Source organism: Schistocerca serialis, chromosome 4 (assembly GCF_023864345.2).
Source record: "Schistocerca serialis cubense isolate TAMUIC-IGC-003099 chromosome 4, iqSchSeri2.2, whole genome shotgun sequence".
Taxonomy (NCBI): Eukaryota; Metazoa; Arthropoda; class Insecta; order Orthoptera; family Acrididae; genus Schistocerca; species Schistocerca serialis.
In genome coordinates, this window is record NC_064641.1 from 625,996,709 (window position 1) to 626,003,752 (window position 7,044).

Below are 7,044 nucleotides of genomic sequence, written 5' to 3' on the forward strand. Positions count from 1 at the left end.
TTGGATTTTGTTATATTTAGTGTGACCCCATGCTCTTTCATGATCTGTAAAAACTGATTTAATGTGTCGTTGTGAGGTTCCCAAGAGGGTTCTGCTATAATCCCATCATCAACATAACAAGTAATTTTTTGTAAAATTTCAGGACTGAGAATAGTATTAAATCCCCTAATAAACGCTGCTGATGATATGTCTAAACCAAATGGTAATCGTTTAAACTGGTAACATCTACCGAATCCGATAAATGCTGTAAATTTTCTACATTCTGGGACCAATTCTATTTGCCAGAAACTACTCTGTAAATCAATTGACGAAAATATCTTAGCACCGTGGAAGTTTTGCATCAATTCCTCTAATTTTTCTGGGCGATCTGTCTCAGTGATTATGATTGTGTTGATCTGTCTGGAATCAAGCACTAACCTGATGCTCCCATCTCGTTTTTGTACAATATGGAGCGGGCTGTTATATGTGGAGGTAGCTGGTTCAATAATATCGTCATCTAACATTTTAGATATCTCCTGGAATACTTTATTCCTGTAGCTTAATGGGATTGTATAGGGTGGCACTCTAAATGGTTTGTGCTGTTTTACTTCAAACTTGTACTGAAAGTGTTTAATACTGCCAGTCTTTGGTAAAAATACCTCTGCTTTATCTCGTAAAATACCCTCTAATTCTCTCTTACTGTGTTCCGAAATACCTTGAACTTCTTGCAATTTTTCGTCGATTTCTTTATGGACTTCTAACATGAGTTGAGGCGATTCCCCCTTTTGTGCATACCATTCTAATTCTTCATCCTCTTTATCTCGCGTCATTCTTCATTGTTTGTTTATAACTGGTATTTCTTCTAATTTTAGCTTTTGCTCAAAGAGAAGTGTGACATTCCCGAATGTTACGCTACCTTTCCTCATATCTGTTATCGCTCGTCTCTCATTTAAAAAAACTGCACCTATAATCGAATCTACAGTTAGTTTAGGTCTAATCACGAAGTTGGCTTCGATCTTTTGACCTTGACACGAAAGAGTTAACCTTGATGGCTCGTAACTTCCGCAGCATTGTTCCTAATAGGACCTCTTACTTTAATCTTGCGTGTTTTCAGAACTGGCAATTCCTCATTGGCATTACACTGCATGAATAAATTTTCTGAGGTCGCAGTCAGTTCACTTCCGCTATCAATTACAATATTGACTGGGATATGCTTTACCATGGCCTTCACAATTGGTTGAACTTGAAAGGGTTGGTTCTGTTCTTCTTCTTCTTGCATCAACGAATCCTCCACTGAATCATACATGAGTCTTTTTAGGAATTTCCCTTGTGAATTGGAACTTTCTGTAGGATAAGCTTCGACTGCTACTTCTCTCTCTTTTATTTCCTCTTCCCTATTTCTTCCTTCATTTACGCTTTCTTCAACATCCTCTACTTTTTCCTCATCCTCGTCTATCTTCTCCTTCTTCGTCGCTACTTCCACATAATCGCATCTAAATGCTCTAATTATCGCTTCATAACTTCCTTCATTATATATGTTGGGTTGTGTGCCCACTAGTAACTTATTTTCAGCTTCTGTCGACTGCGCATTATCCTCATTGAATTCGCTTTCCCTGGTTTCCATCTCAAATAGCTCTGCAATACTCATTACTTCGTCCTTTCCTCCTACATTCGTTGTGCATGCCTCTGGTAATTCATCTTCCTCGTCAGTATTCTTCCAATTTATTTCGTCCCAACACGATATTGTTATTTTCTTGTCTTCGTTTTCATCTGGTCCCTGCGGATTTGTTTCTTCCTTCTTCTCTTCTCGTGATGAGATTTTTACTTCTCTGTTCAAGGTGCTGCAATTGTCCTGAGTCGGTGCGTCATTCTCTTTGGCATGGGCGCTTAGCTGTCAATTCGAACGTTTATCAGGGTTTGGTGGTCTTACCTCCACCTCTTCTATCTGTATTCTCTTTTCTTGTTCAGCTTGTTGATAGTGGTTTCTTTGTTGATAATTTGTCGATCTATTGGTTCTCCAGTACCCTTTCCGGTTGTCGTTATTCCCTCTGTAATAGTTGTTGCCGTTCCTGTGTGAATTATAGTTATTGCCATATTCTCTTCTAAATCCATAACCGGTTCTTTGTTGAAATCTATTGTCGTTTCTTGGTGCGAAGTTATCACATGGTTCGTAATTATTGTTTCTTCGTACTGTGCCTTGTGGATTCCACTGCTTTTTGCTTTCGTTTTCACGTGCGTTTCGTCTTTTATTGCGTCATCTTCCGAAAATATGAACTCTAGTTCCCTTAGAATACCTTTAAATGCTTCGACGTCATTGCCTCCGCGACCTACTAATGATTGCTGGTATTTCAATGGTAGCTTCATCGCGCATAATTTAATCAACTCTCCGTCACTATGGTACATCTAAGCATTGATTTTTCTTTGCCATTAATTCGAAATATTTCACGGGACTCTTCTCTCCCGAATTTTCAAAATATGGGTTCTGTAATAATTCGTACTTCACTCTGTTCTGTGCTTCGCTGGACCAATATCGTGAGAGAAACTTCTCTCTGAAATCTTCGTACGATCGGCATGTCGCTGCAACATTCTGCATGGTGTCTGCGACTGTTCCTGACATGTGTGCACATATAAAGTCTAATATGTGTGCTAGCGTCCAGTGTTCTGGTAATCCTACTCGGAATTGATCAATAAAAGTTTGTGGATGTAATGAGTTTCCTTCTCGAAAGTGTTGAAATTTTCTGACTGTGAGGATATGATCGTTGTCGTACTTCGTCATAGTTCCATATGAAATTCGCGATTCTTCGCCACTTTTGTTTCTGATCATTTCTCCCGTCGTTCTTTCCGGTTGTGGTAGATCCATTGGATATTGTCCACTGTAACTTTCGCCTACCCTTGCGTAGTATCGTTGGAGTGGTACGCAATAATTTTTTTCCATCGGTTGTGAACGTGTAGCTGAATGCATTGCACTGTACTCTTCGCGACCTGGCTTTCCATTGTCAGGTATTGGTTCGGTATCTTGTCTGGCTAACCTTGCTGCTTCATTGCACGATCCAAACTGTCTTGAAACATACATTTGTGGCTCCGCATGTGTTTGTGATGACGTTTGTTCATCAAGAATTTCGAAACGTGTTTGTTTCTGTGCAGGCTGTCTGATTTCACGTATGTTACTTTCCGCCTGTGATTGGAATCGCAAATGCGTATTATCTTCGTTAATTGCTTGTTATTCCGGTGCTGTTACAGATACGGATGTGGTTGCAGACTATGTGCTTGTTCGATCCTGTTCACTACGCTCTTCAATGGTTTGCAACAACTCTGTTCGCAATATCTGAAATTGTCGCTTCGTTTGCGCTTCTATTTTGACTATGCGGTTATCATATCTTTTCAGCGCTGCTTTTGTGATACATTTGTGTAACACACTGTTTTCAACAACTTCACGCGCTCTACCTGCTGCTTGTCTAGTAATTTCGTTTATCTGTTTCTCTAGTTTCTTGACTTCTCCCTGGGTGTTGTTACGTAATCTTTTGATCTTGTCCTGAATGTCATTACGCAATGTTTGTACGTCCACTTGTACCTTTTAAATGTCTGTTCTCAATTGATTGTGACCTGCTATTAAGTTTCCTATCACTTCTCGAGATTCTTTTGCCTCGTCTTCAATATGACTTAGGTGTAACTGAATTTTTTTTGTTTTGTACTTTAATCTCACGCATTTGTCTCGTGCTTTCTGCATTCTGAATTTGAATTTGGTTCGCTATGTCTTTATTTTGCCTTGTCATGGTTTCCGTAATTTGTTGTAATAATTGTGCCAGATTGGTGGGTCCTATTGCGTTTTCTTCCGACGTCCTACGCTCTGTGTTTTCGCCCAAGTGTTGCTTCGCAACCGATTGCATTGAACTGTGCTGTGACACGTTTCTGCTCACATTCCTTGTACTCTGTGGTGAGGGAGCTCTGATTACTTGTACTATGGGTTCTACGTATTCAAGACGCAAGTCAGAATCCTCATCGACTGTCTCTCCACTTTCCTGCTCCTCTGTCGTATGCTGACTTAAGTTTTCTATGCCTTGACGTACATTATCCTCGTTATGGTGCGTTATATGTCCTATTTCTCGCGATACTGCATCGTCTGTTGTACTGTCCTCTATTCTCTGTTCATTTTCATGCTGGGTCTCTACCTCAATTCGGTCAAGGTCTCGATTTGCCATTGCTAATCTTTCCGATTCCCTTATTCTCTGTTTTAAAAGCAATTCACGCGCCTTACTTCGAGTCAACATGCGCTCATACGATCTCACGCGTTTCATAAACTTTTTCTTCACACGACTTGACACTTATTATACCAAAGACCGACAATCCATTCACTTACTTGTTGGGTCAGAACCAACTTGTCAACGATGTATCCGCCACCTGTGCGCTTGCATTGAGGAGAAAACTTAATTCTAACAATTTTTAAAATTCATAACTTAATTATGCTATTGTCTCTGCTAGAATGTCTCACTATCTATCGCTGCAGCAACTGTTTTCAACTATTTATGCCTTTAAAAAAAAATTTTTTTTTTCGAAAATTGTTTACCAGGATATTTTTCTGACCTAGTTAGGCATGTGGTCGACCTTCAATCATGGTATTTTACCATCCTGGTAGGGTCGCCATTTTCTAACATTCTGTGTGGTGACTGTTTGTTCTATATCGTTTCTCCCTACCACTTTCGCGCAACGACACTCTGAGTGTGTTTTTTAGGGAATTGACTAGTTTGAACCTGGGACCTGTTGCTGGTAAGGAGACGCCAGACCACACATGACATGTAGAGTTCAGAAGAGTTCAGTGAGACTAGCGATGATATAACCAAATACTTAATGATTTCAGCGTCAGCTCCACTGCACTCCCTGTAAAAGAATCTTAATACTAACTAAATTTAGTGGGAGGGGTTCAAGGCTTTCCTATTTTTAGTTAGCTGGTAAAATAACGTCGAAAAAGCAGTTACGTTTACCATTAGAAATTTTATTCACTCACAAAACATTGTTTATAAATTGCACTATTGATAAAAGGAAATGTTTTAATACAGGATGGTAAAAACCAACTGCATTCAACAAAAATGTGAACGAATATTCCCTGAATGGGTTTCCAAGTTCTACAACGGATCGAAGGATGACCTATGCCATATCACATCTATAATCTAGGTTTACATTAAGTTTCACAAAAGAGAAAACTATCAAAATGGTCTACAGTGACCCTCAATTATCTTTAATTACTTATCTAACTTGTCGTAAATTACAGTGCCTGATGTGGCTTCTCAATAACTGTATAACAGAAAAATCATCGCATTTCAGATTTTTACTTCAAGTGGCAAATGTGAACACCATGAGCTTTAATTGACGATCGACACTAGTATTACGCAAAAAGGGGGTGTAAGAGATGAGACTTCTGCAGTTCTGAGTAAGCTTTATGAGCTGTTATGCGGCATCGTGTGCGTTCATTACCTTGTCGGTGTTCGTCAGGAGGTGGCGGGCAACACAGCTCCGCTCACCTCGCCGTCTCGGAAGCAACTCTCTCCTGACTTCTCCTTACTACAATTTACAGAAGTTGGTTTAAAAAAACTATCTGGCTGTGTTTTCATCTGACCAATCAGGGTCTCAATGTTAAACTTAAGCTCCGCCTGCAACAATTCTGTCCATCCAATGAGAAACATTATACTTTTCGTGGTGGGGCAATGTTTTTAAAGTTTGCAACGTAACAGAGACGCGAAAAAGTCTCACGCTAAAACTTGCAGCTGGTGTGGTCCTTTTAGTGTTATTGTAAGATCTATTCTGTTCTTCTGGAGGGCTCTATCTTTTAACATGGGCTGGGGGGTGGTCCTGACGTAACAGAGACGCAAAAAGTCTCACGCTAAAACTTTCGGCTGGTGTGTGGCCCTTTTTGTGTTATCGTAAGATCTATACTGTTCTTCTGGAGGGCTCTAGCTTTTAACATCGGCTGGGGGGCGGTCCTAGCGGTTAGCTGGCGACGTGGGTGTCCGTTCCTTATCGTAGGGCCTTCCAGCTTAACACGGTTCTGCTCTCGGCTTCTGTTCTTGTTTCTCCCCTCGGAACTGCGTCTGTCTCACGGTGGGAAGGTATGACATGCATTTAGGCATTCTTGTGTTAGTCTGTGGTATTGCATTTGCTCACTCGTTACTCGTATTACTTTAGTTAATTTAATGTCACGATTTATTCGGAGCTATGTGACATACTACTGGATTTGCTTATCATGTCAGAGTTTTCATGGAAGGTGTTGGATTTGCCTGACACCTTACATTAAACATTTGTGATAGTTTGTCACATTCAGTAGTGTATTTAAGTATAAGTAGATCTACTGTTACTACTCAATCATTTACTCACACGAACAACAAAACAGCATTTCCTCATGCCACTACAATACTCTGGTCGCTCAGATTGACAGGAATCAAAACAAGGAATAGTGGACACGAAGAGTTGCGAATGGTGTCGGCTTATAACGATCAATACTGGCCAATTTATCGCTCCCTTACTAGACGTAGTCTGTTGGGGACTCATAGGATACTAATTTGTGTAGGTTACTAACTACACTTATGTCCAAAATTAAAGTAACAAACGGAAATTTTGCAAGGTTGCGTTTATTTTGCCACAAAACAGGGTAAACAGGTGCCAGTAAAGAATAAACAATGTAAAGACTACAGAACACAAACGACTGCAACATGCATAACGATTGACAAAAATGTTCTTCGTTTTTTCCCACTTAACGGATTTGCACACACACATTCCGACAACTGGTTAACGTGCTCAGTATGGGATGTGACCACCTCTGACAGCAGTACAGCCCTGGAAACGACGGGGAATGCTGTGAATGATTTCATCCGTCTACCGTTGAGCAGTGAAGCCCATTCTTCCAGCAGTGCTGCTCGCAGTGCTGGAGAGTGGTTGGTGGATGCTGACGTCATACAAGCCGTCTCTCTAGTGCATCCCAGTAATGCTCTGTGCGATTCAAATCGGGAGAGCGAGCGGGCCACGCCATGCGTCAATATCTTCCGTTTCGAAGAAAACACCAACCACCTGTGTTCT